The sequence below is a fragment of the Hyperolius riggenbachi genome, chromosome 11 (assembly GCF_040937935.1).
Source record: "Hyperolius riggenbachi isolate aHypRig1 chromosome 11, aHypRig1.pri, whole genome shotgun sequence".
NCBI lineage: Eukaryota > Metazoa > Chordata > Amphibia > Anura > Hyperoliidae > Hyperolius > Hyperolius riggenbachi.
Window position 1 is genome coordinate 141,473,155 of NC_090656.1, and position 16,144 is coordinate 141,489,298.

Genomic DNA, 16,144 nt, shown 5'->3' on the forward strand with positions numbered 1-16,144 from the left:
GGTCACTAACGGTCCAATTTCTAGCGAAAAATCGTTCGAGTGATCAGAAATTCTGATCGGAAGTGAAATATTGTAATACATCGTTCATTACACCATCAACAAACCAATCTTTGCTTCCTATTTATCACAACCAACAAGAAAATCCAAATTTTGGTTCGACGAAAATTCATTCGGACGACGTTTTTTTCACTCGTTCATAATCGATTGTGTCTACCAATGGAGATTATTTACAACCAATCCGATCAGAATTTCTGTTCGCTTGAACGATTTTTCGCTAGAAATTTGACCGTTAGTGGGCACCTTAAGAGGGGTCAGAGGCAATTTTGGTTGCTATCTTTCTGCACCTGCTAGCGTAAAGATCCTGCAGGACTTCTTTGACCTACAACTGCAAAAGGGTTACTCCACAATGGAGAGCTTCACATGTTGGGTTTGTTTACCTTTCCCACTTAGCGGTTTCCTGATAGGCTGTGGCTTCTCCCCTGGGGGCGGTTGACGCACACACTAGCCTGAATGGGAGGCTGCGTGATGCGTATTTAGGCAGGGCACTGGTGCTGGTTTAGCCACGCCTCCCTTCGAAAAAGCCGGTAGACCCGGCAAAACATGTCAAGGCGGTCGGCGTGGCTCTGACACCCACGTGCTGCTTGTATCTGCCTCTCGCCGCTCCCGCTGCCCCTTGCTGGCTGATTCCATTTGCCGGTTGATCTCCTCCACTCTTATTGGAATCCTCTGAGGATTACACCTGTGTGTGTGTGTGAGCTGGAGCAAGCTTGAGGACTACTTGTGCACGCTGCTGCTTAGATCGCTGCTTAGCCCGGATTGTACGCACTGTGGGAATTCTACGAGCGGAATCACTGTTCATACGGATCCCATCAGATTACACAGGACCTCCCCTAGCCGTGAGCTCCGGCGGTGGGTTGAAGGACTTGCTAATGAACTGTTTGCTGAGAGTACGTCTACTGCACGTCAGGAGTCGGTACAGTATGGTCTCCTTCGGTCACATATGAACATTTGGGGTTATGTATATGCTTGGTGTTGCTCTATGAATTTATGTGACTCATTTCACTCTGTCTATCTGAGGCTATTGCAGCTTATTAACAAACTCTGAAGCTGGACTAACTTCTGTTTGCTGCTCACTGCTTGCACCACAGGCTTATTCACATTGTGGATTTCTGCTTTAAATTCTGCTTTATCAGGACTATTGCAGCTTATAAATGAATTTCGAAGCTGGACTAACATCCATCTCCTGCCACTGCTGATCTCATAGGCATATTCAGTATATGGATCCTTGATCACATTAGGTGATCTTTGTCAGGAGTGGTTGAATGTGGATACGGTTGCTGTGATTGAGTGCGGATCATTGGCAGCAATGTGTGGGTGTGCTTTTTTAACAGTGTGTTTAATGAACTAATTATTAATAAAGTTTTTGTATTTTTGTAAATTAGATTCTCTTTTCTGGTTTAGTGTTCTGCATATGCCTTCCAAACCCCTTATTCCTTTGAATTTTATGCTACTGTTTTGGCGGAGGGCAGTGCAGAAATATATGTATTTATAACCGGCAGTGTCGCACACTTCCACCAAGGGATAAATACCTTTTTTGAATAGGTTAAGAGGAGCTTCAGCTCTGGGTGTGTGTGACACACGCCTGTACTTGGTGGATTGATCTCTCTGTGCGGTGATGTTGCAGTGGGAGGACCTGGTGTCGCAGGTTGAGAGCGATTGCTCGCAGATGCAGGGTGCCAGGGATTCACATCAATTGATTAATGGGGCCTTTCGTAGATTGACTAGACTCTATGAGAAAAAATCGAGACTCTGGTGGAACATTAAATATAATAAAATATATTTAGAGGACAAATTTAGTCCTATGTGGCTGAGATTTCAGATCTTTCCCCATAGGAAGAACATTTCAGAGGAATTCAAGAAAAAGTGGGAGACCAATTTTGAGGGATGTGCCACGGTTTGCCTGGTTCTAATGAATGAATTGGACGAGGCGGACCTTGTTAGCACAGAGGCTGAAATTGTTAAAACTACCCTATCTATACAATCGTCAGAGACTGACCCTTTGTATAAAAAACGCAACCAAGAGCTTGAAGCTCACATTAAAAATTCAACAAAGAGTTGGTGATCCAACGTGATCAAAAACTCTTAAGAGATCGCGTGGCATATAAAACAGGGTTTGGCTATAGGTGGGGATATCGCCCTCCCAAACCAACCAAACCTAAAATGGGTAGACCGATTCCAGCGCAGCCTCCATCTGGAGTAGGGGCCACAGCTGAATCTGATTCTTCAATAGTGAGCGAGAGCTCATTTATAACCAGTGGTTTCTACAGCCCCTAGAACAAGCCCCAAAAGATACGATACTAGGTTAAATAATAGGCAAAAACAGCAGGACAAAAAGAATAAAATTCCAAGAGGTGCCCCAGTAAGTAGAGCATGTGGTGGTGCATCGGACTCTGCCCTGGGAGAGGAGGTGGGCGATGGGCCAGTTTCTGGGCCCTCATCCTCGCCTTTTTTGGGGTAGACAGGCTGGTGGGGGCGGGCGGATTCGGTGAGACCAAATTAACGAGAAGCTTGAATGAATTGCAGGTTGTTAATCTCACAGGCATGGTGCTTCCGGCACCTATACAAGCTCTTTTGGCCAAGGGCCTTGGGTTCTGCCCGACTTATAATTTTGATGTTTTCGAGGTGCTGACTGATACACATATTTTTGGACGTAAAATCCTTATGAAGTTATTAAATACAAATTCTTCTCAGAGAGAGATACAATCAGTACCGCAAATTATCTTGTCGGAACAGGACAGACAGGCCCTGGCTGATTTTGTAGATCTCCCAGTATGGGATTATCAATGAGGATGAAACCCATACTAGTAGTTTAGTAGTTTTTTAGCCTGATGAAAGAGGGTTGAGCCCTCTGAAATGCGTTGCTTAGCTACAATAAAAGTTTTTACTTTTGATTCATACGGCAGCCGCCGTCTATTTCCTACTTACATACACTTGCACTGGCAAATTGCTTAAACCCAAATTTCTTAACCCACCCACGACTGCCTGACAGTGCAGCCGCCTATAGTGGCATCACAGCACTCAGGCTAGGTGGAAAATATACCAGAGCAGCAGCCTGCTACTACAGCTCTGAAGGAGGCTATCGTCTGCACGCCTTGTGGAGGAGGACTTCTGCCAAGACTTGGTCCCCGGTCCAAGTGGGACAAAGCCTTTCTGCTGGCCACCCCGTATGGGACAGCAGGGCTTCCATCAGAAATGTTTGGGCCTTATACTTGGCAAACCTACTGGGCCCCCCTCACTCCCCTCTGCCTGCACATAGCAAAGCACAATCTTTGAAGGCCTGAACAAGCTAACTTCTGTGACCCCACTTATCACACGCTCCCATGGCTGGGAGATTTCTGTGTGTGCTCAGTTCGGTTAGACATTTCCTGCTATGGGAGCACAATGAAGGAAGTACGCAACCCAACCCAGCTGGATTATGCCACTTCACAGGAGCATTGAGGGAGCAGATGGACTACAGGGAGCTAAAAGGAGTCCCAAGGAAAGTAAAAATCCTTTCCTCCCATTCATCTCAGGTTTACTTTAATCTAAGGTAACTCCTAGATGAGCCTCCCGACACTTTTGAACCATATTAATGGACAGACAGAAGGACAGACAGACACAGACTGCAGCTGGGGCCCATATGTGGCACTGGTCGCTGGGCCCCAGATTCACTTGGGCCCCATACAGCAGTTCCCCCTGTGATGCCCTGAAGGCGGCCCTGTGGGACAGTCAGCCACAGATCCAGGTGAGAATATTCCATGGCCGGCTGGCCATTTTTATTGAATGACAACCTGAGTGCGCTCTCCCCCACCCCTTGTTTTTCCACCCATCACCCACATCCCACTGTCTACTGCAGATACTAGTATGGATGACATACCTGTCGCCTTACCTGTTTGTTACCAGCCTTCATTGAATGATTTAGAGCTAAGAAACAGGTTTCAATGTTTCCCGCCCTTCTCGTCCAGACCGAGTCTGAGGACATTTATCTTGGTGGTTGAAAGGGACATTATACGTGTCTCCGGAAGGATCTCCGGTTTCCATAATTTGTCATCTGAGGAGTTGGGGGCATTGGAGGAGCTGAGGGTACAGACGAGGTGGAAATTAAGTCCTCAGACAAGGGGGGCAATGTCATGGTTATGGGGGTACAGGCCTACAGGGACATGTGTTTGGCGATGGGCACGACCTGTGCTCCGTCGTACACGAACCTGTACCTGGGGTGGTGGGAGCGTTTTATTTTCGCCGACGATGGTCTCTCGATGTACCTGTGCCATGCTTTGATGTGACGCAGGTACATCGATGACATCTTCATCCTTTGGACGGGCACATTGAACGATCTTCATTTGTTTGTGGATGCCATTAACCACAATACGCAAAATCTACGCTTTACCTTATATGGTCTTGAAAGAATTTAGTTTTTGGATATTTGGATCATGGTTGATGATCAGGGGCATCTGTCGACTGGGCTATACAGGAAGGACACTGCCACCAATGCACTCCTTCGTGCAGACAGTTTTCACCCCGAACACACCGTTAGGGGCATCCCTGTGGGCCAGTATCTCTGTGTGAGACGTAACTGCTATGACGCTCTTACTTTTGAGGCTGAGGCTGCAGATCTTTGCTCACGGTTCAGGGATTGTGGCTATCTGGATCATTTGTTGAGGAAGGCCTATCAATGGGCCCGCGATGCTAATCGCAACACCCTGGTTTCAGGGGGTGGGCCCCGTAGAGATGGTGATGAAAGTTTACGTTTGTGCATGAAATATTCTGTTCAGCACAAAGAAATTATGCGCATCTTCGAACGCCATTGTTACATTCTAACAAATCACCCTAAAATCGACACAATTGTTACACCGCAGCCAAAGATTGCCTTCAGAAGGGCGCCATCGCTCCGGGACCTTATTGTTAAAAGTCATTTTCGCTGCGTCGAGAACGCACGCCCCCATTGTGTTGTTACGGGTACATACAGTTGTGGTGGCTGTACCATCTGCCGGTTTTTGTCTGTGGGGAGACAGGTTCTGCTCCCTAATGGACATCATTGGCAATTACAACATTATGTCAACTGCAATACTACATTATGTCAACTGCTTCTTCAAAAGGAATCCCGGATGATTTATGAGCTTAGAGCAACAGACCCTCCGGTTATGCAGCGTTTTTACCGAGGTGACCTCTTGTCGCTCTGGGCTTTTGATCCCCCTCTTTTGTCCCTTGGTTCCTCCTCTGTCCCCATCCTCACAACCCTGTGTGTCCTGGGTCTGTGGGTGGGTCGCCTCTGGCCTGGCTTTGCCCCGTTTCCTCTCCTGCGACATCGCCGTACATTGAGATCTAGATTTATATTTATGTTAATGGTTCTCCTATCCGGAGCCCCCATTCTTGTGATTTTGTGCGATACTCGCACCATTATTTGGTCATCTGGCCGCAATATTTGGCCGTGTTGTTTGATGCCCATTTGTTTTTCTGACTAAATGATATATGACCAACCATCAACTTTTTCTTTTCTTTTTATATGATCATAATACTATATACTAGTTCTAATTAATCTTGTGTACTAAGGTTATTATCTATGTGAGATCTTGGTCGTGCTGTATGGAAGCGCGTGTTGCCCACCCTGCCCCCGTTGTGACAGCCACCTGCCATGCTACACGTGTTTATCCACACAATGGAGTGCTTCACACGTTGGGTTTGTTTACCTTTCCCACTTAGCGGTTTCCTGATAGGCTGTGGCTTCTCCCCCGGGGCCGGATGACACACACGCTAGCCTGAATGGGAGGCTGCGTGATGCGTATTTAGGCAGGGCACTGGTGCTGGTTTAGCCACGCCTCCCTTCGAAAAGCTGGTAGACCCGGCGAAATATGTCAGGGCAGTTGGCGTGGCTCTGACACCCACGTGCTGCCTGTATCTGCCTCTCGCCACTCCCGCTGCCCCTTGCCAGCTGATTCCATTTGCCGGTTGATGTCCTCCGCTCCTATTGGACTCCTCTGAGGATTAGACCTATGTGTGCGTGAGCTGGAGCAAGCTTGAGGACTACTTGTGCACGCTGCTGCTTAGATCGCTGCTTAGCCCGGATTGCACGCACTGTGGGAACTCTATGAGCGGAATCACTGTTCATACGGATCCCCACAAGGTACTGACAAGACAGAAGCTGTCACTCCCATGCCTAAAATTGACTCTTTCAGGCAGCAAAATAAGTAAGTAAGAGAGCCAGCAACATAAAACAAGTAAGACAGACTGGGTTATTAATATGTTTTGCACTGTACATACACATGTTTATCTCATCATGTCACATGTTGCCTCAGGTATACTTTAAAGAGACCAAAAATCCATTTATTAAAAAGCAATGCTGTGGTTTCCCATAAAGTATATCGCTTGAATATGCAAATTATCTTATTATGCCCTTGAAAGCAAGGGTGCAAATCCAAAATAGTGTATAGTGAGCCTGTAGCTAATACATTTTACAGAGCCACACCAATCCAGCATATATACAACCTGTTTCAGACTTTTTTGGTCCACATCAGTGCATAGCGATAGTAATCATTCTGCCTGACCCTCCATTGTGACCTTTTGGCCGCCTTACCTGTTCTTGACTTGCCCTTGGATAGTTGCATGCATTTACCTTAGCTTGGATATAGACTTTACCTTTGCAGCCTGCCCAGAATTACTGAGAGGACCATTGCAATCCTAAACCAACAATTGGACTTCAGCTCTCTGTGGCTGTATTAATACCAGGTGAACTCAAAATATTCACCTATTTTGTTTCCATTTATATTTAATATGGTTGCTTATGTTTATTAGATTGTCTTTTTCCTTTTTTCCTGGAAATATTTCAGTATATCTAAATCAGCATTTCTCAACCTTTTTACCCTTGAAGAACCCAAATAACTCTTGGATGTCAAGAAACCCCGGCAAACAATGTTTTGATCTCGTGGAACCACTGCATTTATTTAGCAGGAGGCATGGTCTAAAAAAGTAGGTGAGTCTGTTTGTTTCACTACCTCCTATTACACTGCCACTCATTATAATCCTAGTGCTTTTTATTAATGTTCTCATTATTATTTTGACCCCCAATTTAGTGTTTCATTTTACAATACCCACTATTATAATGTGCTTTATTATATTTGCCCGATGGGGGAAATGCGAAGGAACCCCTACAGAGTACTCAAGGAACCCTGGCTGAGTAAGCCTGATCTAAAAAGTTATACCTAATACAAGACGTTCATTTTATTGTTCTTGATATTTGGTCTTGTCAACATTTTTATGTATTGATTGCAGTTTGCAATTGACGTGAGAGGGATATGGAGGCTGCCATATTTACTGCCTTTTAAGCAATACTAGTTGCCTGGCTGTCCTGATGATCCTCTGCCTCTAATACTTTTAGGCTGCTTTCAAAGTGCGACGTTACAGCCGCAACGTTATATAAAAACGCACAGCAGCACAAAGTATGTGTTACATTCACAGTGCTCACATTGCGTTGTGTGTAATGTGTAGCAATATGTAGAACAGGGGTCTCAAACTCAATTTACCTGGGGGCCGCAGGAGGCAAAGTCAGGATGAGGCTGGGCCGCATAAGGAATTTCACAATCGCGGCGCATCACCGCCTCTGCCCGCCCCTCTCACTCTACCTTCACAGAGAGGGGCGGGGAGAGGCGGCGATCCGTGCGGCGATTGACGTCAGGAGGGGCAGAGCTGAAGCTGAAAGCTCTGCCCCTTCCAGGAAATGCCAGCAGATTGCCCCCGTTTAGCGGTGGGGATGCGGCGGATTACTTGGGAGCACTGAAGAGAACTATAAGGAAGCCTTTGCCAGCGAGGGCCACAAAATATTGTATCGAGGGCCGCAAATGGCCCGCGGGCCGCGAGTTTGAGACCCCTGATGTAGAAAGTGCTGCATGCTGTGCGTTGTCTGCGTTATTAGCTACGTTGGACTGTTTGCACGTGTTCAGTAATGTTTTCGCTTTTTTTTTAAATGTGACGCATGCGCCGTTTTTGTTCGATCAGTTTGCGTCAAAAAGTATGCATCAAGTACGCATCAAGAGACGCATAACACAGTTTAATATAACGTCCAACATCAAAGCTAACATGCGTTGCGTTAGGGGCACGTTATGCGACCTTAACGCCGCATCAAACCCAATGTCTTAGTGTGAAAGAGCTCTTAGCCATAGACCCTGAACAATCTTGCAGCAGATCTGGTGTTTCTGACATTATTTTCAGATCTGACAAGATTAGCTGCATGCTTGTTTTTGGTGTAATGCAGACTGCAGTCAGATAGATCAGCAGGGCTGCCAGGCAACTAGTATTGTTTAAAAGGAAATCAATATGGCAGCCTCCATATTCTTCTCACTTCAGTTGTCCTTTAATTATTGCAAATTCAAAGTTATGTTTTAATGTATATACAACCAGGCTCGTACTGACCCACCGAACTGCCGACGTTTCCATCGGTGGGCCCCGCCTCCTGGGGGCCCCAGAGCAGACACAGCGCAGGAAGGGGGGAAATTGGGCACAGAGCGGCGGGGAGGGGGGGAAGCTTCCCCCCCCCCTCCCTCACCTAGGGGCCCCCCCTTCCGCGCTCCCCCTTCCGCACTCCCCCTCCAAAATTGCAGCCAGCGGCAGCATGCTGGGCATAGCTTTACCGGCATGATGAGATGAGATCCATCGCTCTGCATGCCGCTGGCTGGTCTGGTCTCCTGCAATGCACTGTGTCCAATAACGCTCTTGCAGTACTTCCTGTGAGACCGTGATTGGACACAGTGCATTGCAGGAGACCAGACCAGCTAGCGGCATGCAGAGCGATGGATTTCATCTCATCATGTCGGTAAGCTATACCCCGTTAGCTGCCGCTGGCTGCAATTTTGGAGGGAGAGGGAGTGCGGAAGGGGGAGCCCCTAGGTGAGGGAGGGGGGGGAAGCTTCCCCCCCTCCCCGCCGCTCTGTGTGCCCACTGAGGGGGAACTTAGACCTGGCTGCATACCTAACTGGGGACACCTGTGACCTGCCTACCTAAACTGGGGGGGGGGCTCCAGGTGGGGGAGGGGGGTCCCTCTGTGCCCACTGCACCCCCTTCCAACATGGGGGCCCCCACTAACTGGGGACCTGCCTTTGTGGGGATATCTGCCGCCAATCTAATTGTATTTTGTGGGGATATCTGCTGCCAAACGGATTGTATTTTGTGGGGATATCTGCTGCCAATCTAATTGCATTTTGTGAGGATATCTGCCACCAATCTGATTGTATTTTGTTTGAAAATCTGCCGTCAATTTGATTGTATTTTGTAGGGATATCTGCCGCCAATCTATTTGCATTTTGTGGGGATATCTGCCACCAATCTAAGTGCATTTTGTGGGGATATCTGCCGCCAATCTAATTGCATTTTGTGGGGATATCTGCCACCAATCTGATTGTATTTTGTTGGGAAATCTGCCGCCAATTTGATTGTATTTTGTGGGGATATCTGCCGCCAATCTATTTGCATTTTGTGGGGATATCTGCTGCCAATTTGATTGCATTTTGTGGGGATATCTGCCGCCAATCTAATTGCATTTTGTGGGGATATCTGCCGCCAATCTAATTGTATTTTGTGGGGATATCTGCCACCAATCTGATTGTATTTTGTTGGGAAATCTGCCGCCAATTTGATTGCATTTTGTGGGGAATCAGCCGCCAATCTGATTGCATTTTGTCGGAAAATCTGCTGCCATTTTACTACTTGATGAGTTATCATGAGGCATGTAACTACTTGATTATTTTATCTAAAATGTATCTGGTCAGACCTAATCTCTGTGAATAACACCGCTACTTATTGTGTGTTTTTTTTTTTTTAAAGTCTGCCCATGACTCATCATGACCACACCGATGTTCCAGTGCGTGGTGACACCCATTTATTCTTGCTGCGGCGCGCTGCGCGCGGCGCATGTGGACTTGTCCCTTTTGGAGACTGTCCTCAGAAATGCTTACAATCTATTACAGGCTGAAACTTCCTCGGTGGGCCCTTAGTGTCCCAGTCCGACCCTGTATACAACTCAGATGGAACCACTTTTTTTTCTTTGCTTTTTATGTACAATCTAGTTTGGTTGAAGGGGAAAATACTGTAGAAATACTGTAGCGACCATGTTTATATATTAAAATATAAAGCTAAATGTCTGACTGCTCTAACTGGAAACTAAACAATGTCTCCCTAAAGTGCCACATTGATTGTAAACTCTTTAACTTTCCTGCCTGAGTGTCACAGTTAGTGAGACACATACTGTATATCTTGAAAATCTGAATTACAGTGATGATTGCTGTGAAAGGATATATATACTTAAAACGTATTTGTGGATACGTGTGTGTGTGTTAAGGTTAGCTGACTCAGCCAATCCTGCCCTAGCGATGACTCCACTAGTATGATAGAATTAGATTTGTGTCTAGCCAGCTGGAAAACATTCTGTGCAGGGTCAGAGGTTGAGAGGCCAATCATCTCATCTCCTATCTCTAACCTTCTTTGACATTTGTAACCCCCAAATTGATGATTATTGCAATGGAGACTCCCATGTTTTTTTAACAGCAGTATTCCCTTATGTGTGGCTCCGTCCACATTTGGGGTAGAGTTTATAAGAACATATCACAAATCTGCAGCAACTGTGCACTCACCACAGATTGACTTGATTTGATTCTAATACCAATTCCCAACACAGTATTTAAGGTAAACTGAAGCACTGACACACTAAAGGTGCATACACACATCAGACTATAGTCTTTAGAAAATGAAAGATCACAGACCAATCTTACCACCCTTCATGTAGTATGAGAGCCATACTCTACACAGTCTTTTCTATGGAGCTGAACTCCCCATCAGAAAAAAATCTTTGCAAGATGCTGCACACACAGATGCTGTACAGACACAAAAGATCAGTATCTGCAAAAGATCTGTTCCTGCCAAAGATCCATTCCTGCAAATTGCAATGATAGTCTATGAGATCTGCAGATCATCATACACACATGATTTAACTGACATTCATCTGCAGATCAAGCAATCATCCGCAGATCTGAAAATCCATCCTGGTGGATCTGATCTGCAGATGAATGTCAGTTAAATCATGTGTGTATGATGATCTGCAGATCTCATAGACTATCATTGCAATTTGCAGGAATGGATTTTTGGCAGGAACAGATCTTTTGCAGCTACAGATCTTTTGAATGTGTACGGGCATCTTTGTGTGCAGCATCTTGCAAAGATTTTTTTCTGATGGGGAGTTCAGCTCCATAGAATAGACTGTGTAGGTATGGCTCTCATACTACATGGAAGGGGGTAAAATTGGTCTGTGATCTTTCATCTTCCAAAGACTATAGTCTGATGTGTGTATGCACCTTAATGCTAGGTACACATTATGATATTTCCTGTCAGATCGATTACTTCCAACATGTCTGATCTGATTTCTGATCGATTTCCATCTGTTTTCCATTCCCTTCCATCGGAAATCGATCAGCAAATGATCAGAAATCGATCGCAAATCAGATCGGACATGTTGGAAATAATCGATCTGACAGTAAATCTGCCAGAAAATCTCATAGTGTGTGCCTAGCATTACAAGCTTTGTCCTTCTCTGGTAGCATAATTTAAGTCCTGATGAAATACAGACAGGTAGGACACTAGTTTTAACTTTAATACTTTTCTCCCCTCCACCAACTATTTATTCATTCAGTTATAAAGGTATGTGGAAAGACACATGATAACAATAGGAGCGTCTTGTCTTCTTTATCAAGACAAAAACCTGACATTTTTAGTATGGAAGGGGTTGTAAACTTTTAGGGCCCATTCACACTAGAGCGTTTTGCGTTTTGCCACGATTTTGGCAAAACGCTCAAACACTAGCGCTTTTTAAAACGCTAGTGTAATGAAACCATATGGGCCCGTTCTTACTTGGGTGATTTGCGCTAATCGCCCAAAAATGGGCCAAAATGCGAAACACATCGCCTGCACCATTTTCAGGCGATTTCCCGGTGATCGCGTTTCAGTGCTATAGAAGCGCTAAACGCGATCGCGGCAAAATCGCCACCGCGCTCAGTCATTTTTCCGCGTGAAATCGCGGAAAAATCACTCCTGCAAACCGCCGGCAAAAATCGCCGCCGTTTTGCGTTTTGTAAGTGGGGCCTTAGGTTTTCTTGTTTTCTGTGTCCTCATCAGATATATGTTCCCCTGCTTTTCTGCCCCTTGGACCACTGAGGAGTTGTGGCTCTAAAGAAAGACCACAATAAAAACTTACTGACTTTTTGCTCATGCTACAAAAAAATCTTTATTTGCTGTTGTCCTTGTCATTCTTGGAGAAATTTCTGAACATCCTGTCAGGACAGGAAGTTATTGAAGTTCACACAGATGGTGATGCAGAGGAGCAATAAAAACCAATAAAAATGTAATCTAACCGATAGGTTTTAACCTCTTATCACATTATCTAAAACGAAAATTGCTAAATGTCCTCCAGTGTTTCACACATGGGTATGATTAACTGTGCCTGGAAACCACCCTTCCTATTTTGGCATGATACTCCAAGCTCTTGAAAACAACAATCCACACATGAAACATGTGAAACATGCAGCTGGACACCTGCATCTCCAACCTCCCTTCCAGTATGTCTGTGAGCTGTGAGTGACTGCAGGTCGGAATGTGAGTTGCACATTCCACACAAGGTTGAAATTCTTTCTTGAGGATTCACATCCCCACCAATGTTCTGGCTCTCTTTCTGCCTAGGTACCTACTCTGCTCATTACCAGTAGAATTAGCCAATAATGAACAATTTAAAAAGAAACTTATTATTGGTTTCAACAGCAGACACTGTAACCAAAATGAAGGACAAGAAAAGCAAATAGAGCCTCTGAAAAAAACTGCTGAAGGCAACACAAAGCGCAATTAACTAATCATTTAAAAAAACATAGAGCCATTGTACCCAAACCTGCCTTTACACTGTCTAGAAAAAGTATATTCCATTCTATATATGGAAAAAATAAACTGCAGCACTAGAGTGTGACTATTAATCACCGGACATAAAAATAAAAAAAAAATCATACAACTGAAAACTTCTCTCTCTCTCTCTCTCTCTCTCTCTCTCTCTCTCTCTCTCTCTCTCTCTCTCTCTCTCTCTCTCTCTCTCTCTCTCTCTCTCTCTCTCTCTCTATATATATATATATATATATATATATATAGTGCTGCCCATAATTATTCATACCCCTGGCAAATTTTGATTTAAATTTACTTTTATTCAACCAGCAAGTAATTTTGATGTCAGTCTGTGGGAAAATCCGAAGTTCTATACCATTCCAAATAGTCCAAACTGTTCTAAAGCATCCTAATTACCCTGATTAATTTGGAACAACTGTTTTAATCAATTCAACAGGTGATGTTCTGCACTGTGGTCGGAACGTGGTCGGAAGCCAAAAGTATCACCTGTGCTGGCCAGGAAGATAGTGAGAGAGGTGATAAAGAATCCAAGGATCACCACCAATGTCATCCTGGTGAATCAGGGCTCTGCTGGTGGCAATGTCTCAAGGCAGACAATCCAACGGACACTACACACTGCTGGGTTCCACGAATGCAGAACAAGGAGGACACCACTTCTCCAGATAAGGCACACAAAAGCTCGCTTGGTCTTTGCAAATGCTCATATGGACAAAGAAGAAGACTTCCGGTCTTCTGTGAAACAAAAATGTAATTGTTTGGTCACAATGATGTTTCCTTCATTTGGCGTAAAAAAGGAAAAGCCTTCAACTCAAAGAACACCATCCCCGCTGTCAAACTTAGTGGTAGGAACCTAATGCTTTGGGGTTGTTTTTTTCAGCCAATGTGCCAGGGAACCTAATCACAGTAAACAGCACCATGAAAAAAGAGTAATACATGAGGATTCTTAATGACAACATCAGGTAGTCTGCAGAGAAACTCAGCCTTGGCCATCAATGGACATTTCAGCATGACTATGACCCAAAACACACAGCAAAAGTCTTGAAGAAATGGTTAGCAGACAACAACATTAACGTTTTGGAGTGGCCCAGACAGAGTTCTGACTTGAATCCAATTGAGAATCTGTGGAGGGAGCTAAAGATCAGTGTGATGGCAAGAAGACCCTCCAACCTGAAATATTTGGAGCTCATTGCTAAAGATGAATGGGCAAAAATACCGGTGGAGACATGCAAAGTCTGGTCTGCAATTATAGGAAGCGTTTGCTGTAATAGCTAATAAAGGCTTTTCTATTGATTATTGAGAAGGGTATGAATAATTTTGGATTGGACACTTTTTGCTCAAATGTAAATAAAAGCTGATAAATGTTTTTTCTACAATAATTCCTCTTGTACATTGTCTTATTATCTTTTGGGAGACACCTATGTCATTTTCCGGCAAAAAAATACTTGCTGGTTGAATAAAAGTAACTTTAAGTCAAAATTTGCCAGAGGTATGTATAATTATGGGCATATTTATTTATATAATATATAATATTACAGTATATTATATAATTAAGGGAATATTTAAATTTCTACCATTCTTCTACTTTTAATGGCAGAGGCCTCAAACCTGGTGCAGTTGGTCATTGGGTTACTGGGGTTCAAATTCAGAATAAAGGGTGGAGCTACAAACACCCAATCAGATTTGTTTGATTGATTTCAGCCATTCCTCTACTGTTAATGGCAGGGTTCTTAAACTTGGCACAGTTGGTCCCTGGCTTACTGCGATTATTATTCAAGAAAGTGAGTGGAGTCCACAACAGCCAATCAGAATTCACCTATTAATATTTAAAGGGAATATTTGAATTGCTGCCATTATTCCATTGCTAATGGAAGAGGCCTGGTACTCCTGGTTGAAGAGGGGTCTGGAGAAGGATGTGGGGAGCCTCTGGAGAATTACAATGCACGGAAAGAATATAAGCCCCCCCTTAAACGCAGATAAAGAATTTGACATAACTACTTCCTGTGGTAACACGAGACATAAAAAAAGACATACGTCCCTCGAGTTAAACCAGAAAACAAAGTACAACACCAGCCTGCTCCCTCACATATCCCTGTTGATTCAGAGGAAGGCAAAAAACCCTTACAAGACATGGTCCAATTAGCCCCAAAAGGAAAAAAAATCCTTCCCGACTCCAGATGGCACCACTAGGCATTACCTAGTAATTATAGCCATGGATGTCTTTCATCGCAAGGAAAGCATCTAAGCCTCCTTTTACCTCCTGAGCGGTATGTCCAACACTGTGACGGGCATGCCGCTTCAGGGGTTTTGCTGGCCTCAGGTGTCCTCCAGATTAATTCTAATAGCTTTAGTGGCTTTATTGTAAGTTAGCAAGCACTAGGCTAGCTTGTTTAGGTCGCCAGCACCCCTAGATCCCCCCCTGATCCCCCCGATAGAGCCGCTATATACATTACCCAGCCTCGTTCCAGTGATTGTGCAGCCTCCCTGCACAGCTCCGGTCTCTCTATGGGGAGGATCGGGTCTGCGCATGACGTCATGACATTGATGACGTCATGTACGATCCTCCCCAAAGAGAAGAGCGGAGCTGTGCGGGGAGGCTGCGCAATCGCTGGAAGCAGGCTGGGTAATGTATATAGCAGCTCTATCGGGGGGATCAAGGGGTGATCTGGGGTGCTGGCGACCTAAACAAGCTAGCCTAGTTCTAGCTAACTTACAATAAAGCCTCTAAACATATTAGATTTAGACTGGCGGACTCAGGCTAGCAAAACCTTCTGAGCAGCGTAACGCTCAGGAGGTTAAATGCAGATCTAGAATTTGCCATAACTACTTCCTGTGGCAATGCATTCCACATCTTAATCACTCTTACTGTAAAGAACCGTTTCCTAAATAAATGGCTAAAACGTTTTTCCACCATGCGCAGATCATGTCCTCTAGTCCTTTGCGAAGGCTTAAGGACAAAAAGCTCATCCGCCAAGCTTTTATATTGCCTTCTGATGTATTTACACATGTTAATTAGATCCCCTCTAAGGCGTCTTTTCTCTAGACTAAATAAACCCAGTTTATCTAACCTTTCTTGGTAAGCGAGACCTTCCATCTCACGTATCAATTTTGTTGCCCATCTCTGCACCTGCTTTAAAACTGCAATATCTTTCCTGTAATGTGGAGCCCAGAACTAAATTCCATATTCCAG

The 16,144-nt window shown here is 44.7% G+C and overlaps 1 long non-coding RNA gene across 1 annotated transcript in view; it reads left to right on the top strand.

Annotated features, from left to right (window-relative positions):
- LOC137537633 (uncharacterized) overlaps positions 1-16,144 on the top strand; it is a 364,959-nt gene that overhangs the window by 100,198 nt on the left and 248,617 nt on the right. The window contains exon 3 of the long non-coding RNA XR_011024635.1: positions 6,905-7,006. This is a non-coding gene — a long non-coding RNA (uncharacterized lncRNA). The remainder of the gene's footprint in view (positions 1-6,904; positions 7,007-16,144) is intronic.